Source organism: Phocoena phocoena, chromosome 2 (assembly GCF_963924675.1).
Source record: "Phocoena phocoena chromosome 2, mPhoPho1.1, whole genome shotgun sequence".
Classification (NCBI taxonomy): domain Eukaryota; kingdom Metazoa; phylum Chordata; class Mammalia; order Artiodactyla; family Phocoenidae; genus Phocoena; species Phocoena phocoena.
The window spans coordinates 21097302-21113538 of record NC_089220.1 but is presented as its reverse complement, the minus strand read 5'-3'; positions in this window follow the sequence as shown (position 1 = coordinate 21113538).

Genomic DNA, 16237 nt, shown 5'->3' with positions numbered 1-16237 from the left:
CCCTCTGTCTCTCTCCAGTTCTACACAAACAATTCTTGGTGGATGGGGTGTGAGGAGTGGAGAAGCAGTATTAAATGTTTTGATTTCATGGACCTTTAAGTTCTTTTTGGCAACAGAGTTAGATTAAACAGAAATAATATTGTCTAAAACAAACTTATATAAGCAGAATGCATTGACAAGAAGCTGAAAGAAAAACCTGAGTAACATAAGAACAAGTCTGTAAGGAATATTACTTCTTTATTCTTCTATAATATGACTTAATGTTTTTTCAAACCCTCCTTCAGCTGGGTTCTCCATCAGGTGCAAGTTTAGGAGGATTATGTGTTGCTGTGGCTTTGTTTGTTTGTCTTGAGGAGAGGGTGGCTTATAGATTCCTGTACACAGGAATCTGCTTAGACATACATTGCCAGGTTTGATCCTTGATTGTTGGTCAACATAAGAAGCTGTGGAGATGCTCTTGATCTGGTAGGCAGGGCCCCTCACTGTTACCAGCTTTCTGCTCTGTGCCATGCTTGGTGTCTGTAATTATTCTGCTACCTCTGAGACCAGCTGGTGCATGAGGTGATCTAAGACAGTGTTGCTATACTCACTTGACCACCCCCCTCCACCCCAGGGGACTCTTGTTGAATGTAAACAGCTGTGCCAGGGAAGGGGGGCCTGGGATCCTCTTTATGGAATCCACTGCTTTTCTTTTTCTGTCTCTTCCCCCATGGCTCTCATTTCCTTTAGCCAGGGATAGAGAAGTTCCTCTTTGGACTAAAAGCCATAATGATATGGTAGGGGAGAGGGCTTGTTAACCTGGCTCTATAGCCAGTCTTTTCTTCTCCCACATCCGTCTCTGGGCTTTGGCTATCTGACACAAGATGAAGGAGGTGGGTGCTGACATAAAACTCTACGAAAAAAGTATTCTCTTTTATAAATCATTTCTTAGTTCTAATTTGTATTTATCCTTTGTTTCATTTTTCATTGCTTAGACAAGCCTAGAGCTTGCTTATCTTGTCTACCTTCCCCCTCTTCTGATTCCCCCCACATCAAAAACCCCATAGCTGAGTCATGACTGTCATTGGGCACCAGACCTCAGTAAACAGTTTTTCTTCCCTACAGCTACTTGCCATTGGCTATCAAGGTATCTTGAGGGCTACTCGCTGTTGGACATGAGTGATTTGTCCTTTCTCCTTACCGAGCAAGCTCCTGGAGGGCTCACAGAATCCCTCTTCCTAAAATATGAAATGGATTCATTATGGCCTGGATGTTGCATGTAGTGGTAGCCAGGCTGGTAGTCTGGTCTTATAACTTCTTCCTCATCTACACCATGCTCCATGGACTCATGAAACATTAGAGCTAGAACAGTTAAGTGCATATGTTCTTAACAAGCTACAGAACATCATCTCATAAAGATATTTTGTGCTTCTTTCCCATCAATCCCTACCCCTTCTTCCAAAGACAACCAGTGTTCTGATTTCTTTAATCATAGATTAGTTTTGTCTGTAGACTTAATTAGAATATGTGTCTGGCTTCTTTCTCTCCAAAAGAAAGTTCATCCATGTTGTATGTATCAGTAAATCATTGCTTTCCTTTGCTGAGTAGTATTCCATGTGTGACTAAACCACAATTTGTCAATTCTTCGTTTGAGGGACATTTGGTACATTACTAGTTTTTGGCAATTATAAATAAGCTGCTACGAACATTCGTGTTCAAGTCTTTTTGTAGACATATGGTTTCATTTTTTTCTTGGGTAAACACCCAAGGGTGGAAATGCTGCATCATAGGGTACCTGTATGTTTAACTTTATGGGAAATCCTAGAATGATTCCCAAAGTGGTTATACCAGCTGTCCCCCCAATGTAGGAGAGTCTGATTGCTCCACATCCTAACATTAAAATCTTCTTGATTTTAGCCATTCTAGTAGGTGTGTTACATTATCTCCTATGGGCTTAATTTAGATTTTTCTGATGACTGATAATAACGAGCACTTTTTCATGTGCTTATTACTGAGTTGTATATCCTCTTTTGTGGAATGCCAATTCTTTGGCCCCTTATTAAAATTGTACTTTTGTCTTTTAATATTGTTGTAGGAAGTGTTTATATATTCTGTATGTTAGTCGTTTGTCAGATATATGTATTGGTAATATTTTCTCCCAGTTGGTGGCTTGCCTGTTAATTTCTCAGTGGTGTCTTTTGATGAGCAGAAGTCTTTAATTTTGGCAGATTCTATTCTATAAATTTTTTCTTTCTTGGTCAGTGCTATGCCTTTATTTTAAAATTTCTTTTTTGCTTTGTTTTATGTGTTTTCTTCTTATAAAAATATCTAGCATATTTTCATTTATTGTTCTTTAACTTAATTTCACAGTCTCTTGTAGTAAGAAAATTTAAGTGGTTTGCATTTAAGAATTGAAAACTCTTAGTTTTATTCCCTCCATCTTACTTTGTTCTTCCCTTTTTTCTCTTATTCTTTATTTTTGTATGTTTGATCAAGTTACTAATCATTTCCTTTTCTTTCCATGTTAGTTTAGTAGTTTCTTGGTACTTTTCTCTTCTACAATCTTTGCAATCTTGCTGTACCTGACATGCATAATTGAATATATATTTCTCTACTATTTTTTTTTTTTTTCGGTATGTGGGCCTCTCACTGTTGTGGCCCCTCCCGTTGTGGAGCACAGGCTCTGGACGCACAGACTCAGCGGCCATGGCTCACGGGCCTAGCCGCTCCGCAGCATGTGGGATCTTTCCGGACCGGGGCACAAACCCATGTCCCCTGCATCAGCAGGCGGACTCTCAACCACTGCGCCACCAGGGAAGCCCTATATTTCTCTATTATTATATGAAATAAAAAAATTAACCATATCTCTCAATCAAGGTTATTTACTGCTTCCAATCATTAAGTTGAGACCTAAAAATACAGGATGATTATATGTCCTGATTTGCTCATGCAAGTCCTGGTTTATTTCTATTTTCCTGGCATAATTAGTAATTGTGCCCCTTTAATCTAAAACTGCCCCAGTTTGTTCAGTAAATTACACATGTATAATCAAATGTGTGCAGTCAATTAAACATGTTAGATTATTTTGTCCTCCACATGACCCTTTTATGTACACATCCACTAGAATGCCTTTAATTCTCTCCTTTTGGCCACCTAGTGCAGTAGTTAAAAACAGACTCTGGAGTGACTTACTAGCTTTGTAATCTTGGGCAAGCTGTTCTCTTTGCCTCAGTTTCCTCATCTGTAAAAAGACGATAATAACATGACTTTATTCATAGGGTTGTTGTGACGATTTAATTAAATGAAGTGCCTGGAGCAGTGCCAATGCCATTCTTATTAATGTACTCTAAAAATGTTGCTTCTGATTCCCTGCTCCCTCTCAAGTCACAGGTTCTGCTGAGATAGTTTACAACTTTTAGTTCCACACTATTGTTAGTTTCAGCTTTGCTATGTGACTCCTCTGGTTCAAGAATTCTTAATGTTACAAATTCCTAATGACTCTGTTATTATCCATTCAAAGTTTCTTGCCTACCACTGTTTTCTCTCCTTGTCATTGTCCTTATCTTGCCATCTGTTCTGTTCACTTATTTGATTAGAGTCCTTTCCTAAGTATTTTCCTCAGTTGGGTTCTGTGGGTGATATGCTCTCAGAATCCTTTATATATCTGTAAATAGACTTCTTTCCTCTAAGATTATTTTGTTGTAATCCTTTCCTCTCATTAACCAGTAAATATTATTCTCCTGTTTCCCAGCATCTAAAATTACAGATGAAAAAATTTTTTTTAATTGAAGTACAATTGATTTACAATGTCATGTTAGTTTCAGGTGTACAACACAGTGATTCAGTTATACATACATAACATATATATATATATATCTATTCTTCTTCAACTTCTTTTCCCTTATAGGTTCTGACAAAATATTGAATATAGTTTCCTGTGCTATACAGTAGGTCCTTGTTGGTTATCCATTTTATATATAGTAGTGTTGTGTATGTTAATCCCAACCTCCTCATTTATCCCTCCTCCAGCTTCCCCTTTGGTAACCATAAGTTTGTTTTCTGTCTGTGAGTTTCTTTCTGTTTTGTAAATAGGTTCATTTGTATCTTTTTAAAAATTTTCAGATTCCTCATAGAAGCGATATCAGATGATACTTGTCTTTCTCTGTCTGGCTTAACTTCACTCAGTATGATAATCTCTAGGTCCATCCATGTTGCTGCAAATGGCATTATTTCATACTTTTTTATGGCTGAGTTATATATATTGTATATATATTCCACGTCTACTTTATCTGTTAATCTGTTGATGGACATTTAAGTTGTTTCCATGTTTTGGCTATTGTAAATAGTGCTGCAGTGAACACTGGAGTGCATGTAACAGATGAAAAATTTGATGTTAATTTTTATATTAATTTGCTAGGGCTGCTTCAACAAAGTACCACAGACTGAGTGGCTTACATAATAGAAATGTATTTTCTTATGGTGTCAGGGATTAGAACTCCAAGATGTTGGCAGGGTTGACTCTGAGGCCTCTTTCCTTGGCTTATAGATCGCTGTCTTCTCCCTATGCTTTCACATGATTTTCTCTCTGTATATGTCTGTGTCTTAATCTTTTCTTCGTATAAGGCAACCAGTCATATTGGATTAGGGCCTACCTAATAATGCCACTTAATTTAATTACCTTTTTACATATAGTCACATTGTAGGTACTGGGGATTATAATTCCACCATATGAATTACGGGGTAACAAAATTCAGACCATAACAATTTTATTCTTTTCCTTTTGTAAAGTTCTCTCTCTCCCCGCCGCCCCCCCCCACCCCCCCCCACCACCATCGCCTTTGCCTCCATCTCTTTCTCTTTCTTTCCCTCTTTCCTTTCCTTATCACTCTGGAACATAGCCCTTTTAATCTGCAGTATCAAGTGTTCCCATCAGGAGTACTTCCTTTGCTGTTTTTGCCTGTCTTCTAGCTATTCCTTTTTCTCTTTCTGAAACTCCCATTACTTGGTCATCTTTTAAAAATCTTACCTTTCCTTTATTATTTCTATCTCTAAGTATATATTCCTTTTTCTCTTTCTGAAACTCCCATTACTTGGTCATCTTTTAAAAATCTTACCTTTCCTTTATTATTTCTATCTCTAAGTATATTTCCTCTAGGTTGTGAGATATTTCTTCCAACTGACCTTCCAGGTCACTAATCTAGTTTTCAATAATGACCATCCTTTTCTTAGATCAACATATTCACTTTATAAATATGAAAGTCATGTCATCCAGGAATCATATCTCCCTTGAAGGTACATAACTAAGAACTTGTTTTCTTCTGCTTTTGGATTGCTGGGCTTCCTTTGGTGCATTGTTAACTTCCTTTGCCTATGCTCTGCTTTGCTTTCTAATGAGGACTTTGAGTGGTGGCAAGCCCATGGGTGATGGTTGGCACGGCAGCACCTGTCCCTTCCCTGTGGGTCAAGGGTGTAGCCAGTGATAAGCTGTTAGTCCTCTGGCAAAAACCAGGAGAAAGCTCCTTTGCTCTCTGATTTCATGGGTTACAACCATTGCAGGTCTCAGAGTCAAGGAGGAACACAGTCCACCTTTGTAGTGCCTCTACAGCTCTTCATGGAAAAGGGAAATCTGCAGATTTCCCCAAGACCACATACAGGGGTTGGAACCCCCTTTTTCCTTTGGATTCTATGGATTTCTTCAGTTCATGCTCTGGCAAGGAACATGAGGTCCAGAAACTTGCTCCAGGTCTCTTGGCTTCAGGTTTGCAGGATTCCCTTGGAATCATGCGGGCAATTGTCCTGTACCTCTGCTCTCTTTGGAGACCTCATCCGAACCCCAGGCTTCAAATCCTTTCTTTTGCTTTTTTTAACATCTTTATTTGAGTATAATTGCTTTACAAGGGTGTGTTAGTTTCTGCTTTAAAACAAAGTGAATCAGTTATACATATACATATGTCCCCATATCTCTTACCTCTTGCGTCTCCCTCCCTCCAACCCTCCCTATCCCACCCCTCTAGGTGGTCACAAAGCACCGAGCTGATCTCTCTATGCTATGCGGCTGCTTCCCACTAGCTATCTGTTTTACGTTTGGTAGTGTATATATGTCCATACCACTCTCTCACTTTGTCACAATTTACCCTTCCCCCTCCCTGTATACTCAAGTACATTCTCTAGTAGGTCTGCGTCTTTATTCCCGTCTTGCCCCTAGGTTCTTCTGAACTTTTTTTTTCTTTTTTTTCCCCTAGATTCCATATATATGTGTTAGCATACGTATTTGTTTTTCTCTTTCTGACTTATTCACTCTGTATGACAGTCTCTAGGTCCATCCACCTCACTACAAATAACTCAGTTTCATTCCTTTTTATGGCTGAGTAATATTCCATTGTATATATATGCCACATCTTCTTTATCCATTCATCCGTTGATGGACACTTAGGTTGCTTCCATGTCCTGGCTATTGTAAATAGAGCTGCAATGAACATTTTGGTACATGAGTCTTTTTGAATTATGCTTTTCTCAGGGTACATGCCCAGTAGTGGGATTGCTGGGTTGTATGGTAGTTCTATTTTTAGTTTTTTAAGGAACGTCCATAGTATTCTCCATAGTGGCTGTATCAATTTACGTTCCCACGAACAGTGCAAGAGGTGTTCCCTTTTCTCCACACCCTCTCCAGCATTTATTGTTTGTAGATTTTTTGATGATGGCCATTCTGACCAGTGTGAGATTATATCATTGTACTTTTGATTTGCATTTCTCTAATGATTAATGATGTGGAGCATTCTTTCATGTGTCTTTTGGGAATCTGTATATTTTCTTTGGAGAAATGTCTATTTAGGGCTTCTGCCCATTTCTGGTTTGGGTTGTTTGTTTTTTTAATATTGAGCTGCATGAGCTGGTTGGAAATTTTGGAGATTAATCCTTTGTCAGTTGCTTCACTTGCAAATATTTTCTCCCGTTCTCAGGGTTGTCTTTTCGTCTTATTTATGGCTTCTTGCTGCACAAAAGCTTTTAAATTCCATTAGGTCCCATTTGTTTATTTTTGTTTTTATTTCCATTTCTCTAGGAGGTGGGTTAAAAAGGATCTTGTTGTGATTTATGTCATAGAGTGTTCTGCCTATGTTTTCCTCTAAGAGTTTGATGGTGTCTGGCCTTACATTTAGGTCTTTAATCCATTTTGAGTTTATTTTTGTGTATGGTGTTAGGGAGTGTTCTAATTTCATTCTTCTACATGTAGCTGTCCAGTTTTCCCGGCACCACTTATTGAAGGGACTGTCTTTTCTCCACTGTATATTCTTGCCTCCTTTATCAAAGATAAGGTGACCATATGTGCGTGGGTTTATCTCTGGGCTTTCTATCCTGTTCCATTGATCTATATTTCTGTTTCTGTGCCAGTACCATACTGTCTTGATTACTGTAGCTTTGTAGTATCGTCTGAAGTCAGGGAGCCTGATTCCTCCAGCTCCGTTTTTCATTCTCAAGATTGCTTTGGCTATTTGGGGTCTTTTGTGTTTCCATACAAATCGTGAAATTCTTTGTTCTAGTTCTGTGAAAAATGCCAGTGGTAGTTTGATAGGGATTGCATTGAATCTGTAGATTGCTTTGGGTAGTAGAGTCATTTTCATAATGTTGATTCTTCCAATCCAAGAGCATGGTATATCTCTCCATCTATTTGTATCATCTTTAATTTCTTTCATCAGTGTCTTATAATTTTCTGCATACAGGTCTTTTGCCTCCTTAGGTAGGTTTTTTCCTAGATATTTTATTCTTTTTGTTGCAATGGTAAATGGGAGTGTTTTCTTGATTTCACTTTCAGATTTTTCATCATTAGTATATAGGAATGCCAGAGATTTCTGTGCATTAATTTTGTATCCTGCTACTTTACCAAATTCATTCATTGTTTCTAGTAGTTTCCTGGTAGCATCTTTAGGATTCTCTATGTATAGTATCATGTCATCTGCAAACAGTGACAGCTTTACTTCTTTTCCGATTTGGATTCCTTTTATTTCATTTTCTTCTCTGATTGCTGTGACTAAAACTTCCAAAACTATGTTGAATAATAGTGGTGAGAGTGGGCAACCTTGTCTTGTTCCTGATCTTAGTAGAAATGGTTTCAGTGTTTCACCATTGAGGATGATGTTGGCTGTGGGTTTTTCATATATGACCTTTATGATATTGAGGAAAGTTCCCTCTATGCCTATTCTCTGGAGGGTTTTTATCATAAATCGGTGTTGAATTTTGTTGAAAGCTTTCTCTGCATCTATTGAGATGAACATATGGTTTTTCTCCTTCAATTTGTTAATATGGTGCATCACATTGATAGATTTGCATATATTGAAGAATCCTTGTATTGCTGGGATAAACCCCACTTTATCATGGTGTATGATCCTTTTAATGTGCTGTTGGATTCTGTTTTCTAGTATTTTGTTGAGGATTTTTGCATCTATGTTCATCAGTGATATTGGCCTGTAGTTTTCTTTCTTTGTGACATTTCTGTCTGGTTTTGGTATCAGAGTGATGGTGGCCTCGTAGAATGAGTTTGGGAGTGTTCCTTCCTCTGCTATATTTGGGAAGAGTTTGAGAAGGATAGGTGTTAGCTCTTCTCTAAATGTTTGATAGAATTCGGCTGTGAAGCCATCTGGTCCTGGGCTTTTGTTTATTGGAAGATTTTTAATCACAGTCTTAATTTCAGTGCTTATGATTGGTCTGTTCATATTTTCTGTTTCTTCCTGGTTCCATCTTGGCAGGTTGTGCATTTCTAGAATTTGTCCATTTCTTCCAGGTTGTCTCTTTGATTGGCATATAGTTGCTTGTAGTAATCTCTCATGATCCTTTGTATTTCTGCAGTGTCAGTTGTTGCTTCTCCTTTTTCATTTCTAGTTCTATTGATTTGAGTCTTCTCCCTTTTTTTCTTGATAAGTCTGGCTAATGGTTTGTCAATTTTTTTTGTCTTCTCCAAGAACAAGCTTTTAGTTTTATTGATCTTTGCTATCGTTTCCTTCATTTCTTTTTCATTTATTTCTGACCTGATCTTAATGAGTTCTTTCCTTCTGCCAACTTTGGGGTATTTTTGTTCTTCTTTCTCTAATTGCTTTAGATGTAAGCTTAGGTTGTTTATTTGAGGTGTTTCTTATTTCTTGAGGTAAGATTGTATTGCTATAAACTTCCCTCTTAGAACTGCTTTTGCTGCATCCCATAGGTTTTGGGTCGTCATGTTTTCGTTGTCATTTGTTTCTAGGTATTTTTTGCTTTCCTTTTTGATTTCTTCAGTGACCTCTTGGTTATTAAGTAGTGTATTGTTTAGCCTCCATGTGTTTGTATTTCTTACAGACTTTTTCCTGTAATTGATATCTAGTCTCATAGCGTTGTGGTCAGAAAAGATACTTGATACAATTTCAATTTTCTTAAATTTACCAAGGCTTGATTTGTGACCCAAGATATGATCCATCCTGGAGAATCTTCCATGAGCACTTGAGAAGAATGTGTATTTTGTTGTTTTTGGATGGAATGTCCTATAAATATCTGTTAAATCCATCTTGTTTAATATATCATTTAAAGCTTGTGTTTCCTTATTGATTTTCATTTTGGATGATCTGTCCATTGGTGAAAGTGGTGTGTTAAAGCCCCCTACTATGATTGTGTTACTGTTGATTTCCTCTTTTATTGCTGTTAGTATTTGCCTTATGTATTGAGGTGCTCCTATGTTGGGTGCATAAATATTTACAATTGTTATATCTTCTTCTTGGTTCGATTCCTTGATCATTATGTAGTGTCCTTCTTTGTCTCTTTTAATAGTCTGTTTTAAAGTCCATTTTGTGTGCTATGAGAATTGCTACTCCAGCCTTCTTTTGATTTCCATTTGCATGGAATATCTTTTTCCATCCCCTCACTTTCAGACTGTATGTGTCCCTGGGTCTGAAGTGGGTCTCTTGTAGACAGCGTATATATGGGTCTTATTTTTGTATCCATTCAGCCAATCTATGTCTTTTGATTGGAGCATTTAATCCATTTACATTTAATGTAGTTATCGATATGTATGTTCCTATTACCATTTTCTTAATTGTTTTGGGTTTATTACTGTAGGTCTTTTCCTTGTCTTGTGTTTCCTACCTAGAGAAGTTCCTTTAGCATTTGTTGTAAAGCTGGTTTGGTGGTTCTGAATTCTCTTAGGTTTAGCTTGTGTGTAAAGGTTTTAATTTCTCCTTCGAATCTGAGTGGGATCCTTGCTGGGTAGAGTAATCTTGGTTGTAGGGTTTCGTCCTTCATCACTTCACATATGTCCTGCCACTCCGTTTTGCCTTGCAGAGTTTCTGCTGAAAGGTCAGCTGTTAACCTTAAGGGGATTCCCTTATGTGTTATTTTTCCCTTGCTGCTTTTAATATTTTTTCTTTGTATTTAATTTTTGATAGTTTGATTAATATGTGTCTTGGAGTGTTTCTCCTTGGATTTATCCTGTATGGGACTCTATTTCCTGGACTTGGTTGACTGTTTCCCTTCCCATATTAGGGAAGTTTTCAACTATAATCTCTTCAAATATTTTCTCAGTCCCTTTCTTTTTCTCTTCTTCTTCTGGGACCCCTATAATTCTAATGGTGGTTCATTTAATGTTGCCCCAGAGGTCTTCAAGACTGTTCTCAAATCTTTTCATTCTTTTTTCTTTTTTCTGCTCTGAAGTAGTTATTTCCACACTTTTATTCTTCCTGGTCACTTATCTGTTCTTCTGCCTCAGTTATTCTGCTATTGATTCTTTCTAGAGAATATTTAATTTCATTTAATATGTTGTTCATCATTGTTTGTTTGCTCTTTTGTTCTTCTAGGTCCATGTTAAACGTTTCTTGTATTTTCTCCATTCTATTTCCAAGATTTTGGATATCTTTACTGTCATTACTCTGAATTATTTTTCAGGTAGACTGCCTATTTCCTCTTCATTTGTTTTTACCTTGCTCTTTCATCTGCTGTGTATTTCTCTTTCTTCTCATTTTGCTTAACTTACTGTGTTTGGGGTCTCTGTTTTACAGGCTGCAGGTTCATAGTTCCTGTTGTTTTTGGTGTCTGCCCTCAGTGGGTAAGGTTGGTTCAGTGGGTTGTGTAGCCTTCCTGGTGGAGGGTACTGATGCCTGTGTTGTGGTGGATGATGCTGGGTCTTGTCTTTCTGGTGGGCAGGTCCACGTCCGGTGGTGTGTTTTTGGGTGTCTGTGAACTTATTATGATTTTAGGCAGCCTCTCTACTAATGTATTGGTTTGTGTTTGTGTCTTGCTAGTTGTTTGGCATAGGGTGTCCAGCACTGTAGCTTGCCGGTCATTGAGTGGAGCTGGGTCTTAGTGTTGAGATGGAGATCTCTGTGAGTGCTTTCGCCATTTGATGTTTCTTGGGGCTGGGAGGTCTCTGGTGATCCAATGTGCTGAATTCGTCTCTCCCACCTCAGAGGCTCAGGCCTGACACCCAGCTGGAGTACCAAGACTCCAGCTATGTGGGGAGTTTCTTTCCTTTTGGGAAGTCTGAGGTCTTCTGCCAGTGTTCAGTAGGTGTTCTGTAGGAATTGTTCCACCTATAGATGTATTTTTGATGTATTTGTGGGGAGGAAGGTGATCTCCATGTCTTACTCCTCTGTCATCTTGAAGGTCCCCCCACTAATCCTCTTTCTATGATCAATCATCTTCTTTCTATGATCAAACACCTTAGCTGTTGTTTTTCTAAAGAGAGATAGGCTATATTTAGGTTGAAGCTGGGAAGAAAAATGACCGGAATTCATTTTAAGACCACCTGCTGAATCTGAAAGCTTTCATCTCAACCTGTGTCAAATCTTTCTACTTTCTAATAATTATATTAGAATACTGATTATGTGTTCTTTTAAGCATTTATGACATTTGTCTTATATTTTATCCCACATTTATAGCAATTATGTAGATTTAATTTCGTACATTAATGGTTTTAGTGCCAGTCATCAGCAACCTTACCTCCTGCTTTTTAAGATGACAGTTAAAAATTTTGGAAATCTTTATTTTTGTAAATCTCTTAAATTGGTAAATCTTTTGAAGTACAAGTGTGATCATAGGTCTTAATCTTTGTTAGGCACTGCAAGTTTTAAAACATCTTCACTTCTTTCCTACCTTCCTTTATCCCTTACTTTTCATACAAGAATTATAACTTTTTGTGGTTTTAATTCTTGGGTCACAATCTATTGTCAACAAAACGTTATAGATGTTGTCCTCTTGTACTTTGACCAGGGGTAGATCTAGGTTTTGTGGAGTCTGAAGCATACACAATTTGAGGGAAACTCTTTCAGAAAAAGAATACAAAACCAGTAACATAAAGCTAGTTATGAAAGTTAAGATTTATTTAGAAAGGCACCATGCAAATGTGGGGTCTTAAATCTTAAACTTTATTAACTTCATGGCCCACCTGCCTCTGTTTATGGCATTTTATCTTGTGAAGGAGAGGTCTGAGGCCAATTTGATTTTGGTTTCTTGATGGTCAACATTTCACTCCTGTGCTGAATGCTATTGGATTTTTTTTTTCTTTATGCTTGAAATTTAGGAGTTTCATGGGATATATTTAGACTTTGGTCTCCTTTCATCAGTGTTATCTGATATCTGGTGAATTTGAAGATTCAGATCTTTCATCTCAGGAAAGTTTTGTCCCATGATATTTTTGATTTTTTATTTTCTTTCAGTAAAGTTCTTTTCTCCAGTGAATTCTTAGTTGCATCTTTGTTCTCTGCCCAAAGCTATCATCATCTTTCTTGTCCTTTTTACTTCTTTGTGCTTTTCTCTTTTCATTTGGGCAAGCAAATTTGTCTTCTATTTTGCTGATTTTCTGTAGTGTCAGCTTACTATTTCTAATAGATTTCAAATTATACTATAATTTTCATTTTGTCAATATTCTATTTTATCTCATCTGGCTCTCATTTTTATTACTTCCTGCCTCTCATTCAGCTCCATTTTCTTCTCTGTTGATGATATTAATCTTTTATCTTTTGTTTCATAGAGTATACATATTTTATACATATTTTATTTTAAGCATAAAATAAGGCTAAGTTTTATTTATGCTTCCTGTGATGAATATTTTTCAAACACATACTTTGCCTCTGCCTTTTGAGTGCATATTACCTTTTCTTCATGTTATAGAATGTTTCTATTTTATATATATATTTTAATTTTGTTCATATTCATTGAATGAATATGTTATATTCAGATCTGGCATTTTCTTTTAAAAAGTACTGTTTATTATCCATTAGAATGTTGTGAGGGATTTCCCTGCTGGTCCAGTGGTTAACACTCTGCACTCCCAATGCAGGGGGCCTGGGTTTGATCCCTGGTCAGGGAACTAGATCACACAAGTGTCATCAGTACTTCTGTTGGCAGTAAACTGGGTAAAGCCCACCTCACAGCAACCCTAAATGGTGCTGAGCTATAGTGATGTAGATTTGGAATTAGGTATAAGTTCAGATTTACAGATGGTCACCGTAAGTCAGTAAAGAAAGCTTAGGAACCCCCTGGTACCTTCAGACTGTAGTAATAGAATTAGAATGACTATTTAGCACTGGTTATGGTACCTGACCCAGAATATAGCACTCTCTTCTGACTTCGCATGGTTAGTTTCAGGTAACTTTTATACGCTGTAATGGCCAATTTTTCTCCTTCTATTGAGCAGCCTCTAAAATACTATGGCTCTCTCTCTGGGACTGTGACCTCTGCTTGTACACATCTGTTTGGGTGGTTGAGAACCTGAATCTTGACAAGTGTTTCAGTTTCTGCAGTGTGCTTCTCTTGTGGAATTGTGCTTAAGAAAAACATCTGCAAATCTGTGATAGCATATGTGAAGAAAGAGGTATGATGAAAAAGCCTAAAGGAATTTATCAGGTATGTTTAGAGATATCCCAAGAAAAATGAAGAAAACAGGCAGGACATTTTTCTCTACTTATTCACTGATGAATATAGGAAGTTAATTGAGATTATGACCCATTCTGTTCTTTTTTTTTTTTTTTTTTGCCATTGCAGTAGATTTTGAGAACATGGGGTTCCAAAGGCTATCTTGGGTCCTAATTTCATCTCTATTACCCTACAGAAAATTGTACACCTCTTTAATATTAATTTCTATGCTGATAAAATGGTAATAATAATATGTACTGGATATTAAAATAAGAGGATCCTGTGTCTGGCATATAAAGTTCACTTAAGAGTACCAGCTATTATTTTTATTTCTCTTTTATTGCTATGTTTACTGTTACATTAATAAATTATGGTTTGAATTCTTGCTTGCAAACAGTGAAAACCAAAATTCACATGGTTTAAGCAAAAAATGGAAATTTTATTAGACTATAAATATATATATACACACACACACACATACAAAAAACTAAAAAGTTGAGGAGTAGATCAGACTTCAGGAATAGCTGATTCAGGATTTATAAAATGTGACAAGATGTCTCCCCTCCCCTGTCTACCACTGCAAAATATGCCACTGGCATAAGGATTATATTGAGCTAAAGGCAATTGAGAAAAAGCAGACACAGGATGAACTCTCTGCTTTCCCCCCATCTGCCTGAAAATTTATCATAAATTCTCTTTATGAAGGTGTCCCCACCATCCCCTGCCCACTTCTCATATCAGGAAGAGGATGATGACCTTATCACTGGAGATGAGGTTGTTGCTGAATCAGGTCTGGCTGGTAGGCACTGCTCAAAAATCAGTATTCAAGAGAGACAAATGTTGGTAGAAAGGAAAGGTGTTTTAATCAGAATGCCAGCAATCTGGGGAGATGGTGGACTCAGCGTCCCCCTAAACCACCTCTGGAGATTCTGCTTGGCCATGAAGGTTTTAAAGGGAAGAAGTGAAGTAATCTCAGTTAAAATAGGGGGTCAGAGTCGTCACCATCCCTCACTGTGTACAGGCTCGTGGACTTCTTGTGATCTTCTTCTAGATGTTATCTTGTTCACACAGTTTGGTCACACAGTTTGTTCTCAAGATTACTGAAGGGGAAGCTAGGAAAGAGATCTGGTCATCTGTTAATTACTTATTCTTCATTTCTACTTCTTTTTTTTCTCAATAAACTTTTAATCTAGAAAGTTTTAGATTTACAGAATTATTACAAGGATAGTACATAGAATTCCATGAACTTGTGCCCATTATGAATATCTTATGTTAGTGTGATATATCTTTCACAAATGGCAAACCCATATTGATACGTTATTATTAGCTAAAGTCCACACTTCAGAATCCCTTATTTTTAAAAATTAATTTTTATTGTATTATGGTTGATTTACAATGTTGTGTTAGTTTCTGCTGTACAGCAAAGTGAATCTTTTCTTCTTCTTTCATCTATGGAAAGAACCAACAAGTTAGGCAGGGTATTGTGTGATTAAAAGATTTGAAACATGTGCTTGGGCTGGAGAGAAGTAGGGCATGCGGGTGCCTGGTTTAAAAGTTAGTTACAATATAGCTTTGCTAAACTGACAAGAAAAGGGTCTTCTTGCTGAGGGCAGTTTCCTGCAAAGTGCTGATTACAGATCCCCACTTGTCAGAACATTTTTCTATTTCTATGGGATTATGGGTGAACGTTGGTCTTCTGTAACTTCTTCATGCTGACATAGGGCGCCATATTCTCAGAGTGGAAGATGTTGACGTGGGTCTGTAGCATCTCTTTGCTGACCGTTGTAGTTGCCCATTTACATATACGGGCAGAACAAGCTACAATTATTTTGATGCTCACAAAGATATAGATTATTATGAGCAATAGTGTTAATCCCATCCTCTTAAGGCCAGTTCTTGGAATTGTGCTAGCAGTAGATTCAGTACTGCTTAAGATGGAGCAGTTTATGTCATGGCTTCAGTCCGGTCATCATGCAGTTAGCTTTTTCCCTCTGGTGGAAATTACGGTACCTGTAAAGCAACTCAGAAGTGTGCATCAGGCACTGAGTTTGTGACTCTATTGTCCTAATCATTAGCTGTTTGAGCCTGCTATTTGTGACTCAGGAAGGTCTGGGAGACTTCAGCTTTTCTTTTTTGAAGTATTTATTTATTTATTTTTGGCCATGTTGGGTCTTTGTTGCTGCACGCGGGCTTTCTCTAGTTGGCGGCGAGTGGGCGCCACTCTTCGCTGCAGTGTGCAGGTTTCTCATTGCAGTGGCTTCTCTTGTTGCGGAGCATGGGCACTAGGTGTGTGGGCTTCAGTAGTTGTGGCACTCAGGCTCAGTAGTTGTGGCCCACGGGCTCTAGAGTGTAGGCTCAGTAGTTGTGGTGCACAGGCTTAGTTGCTCCTCAG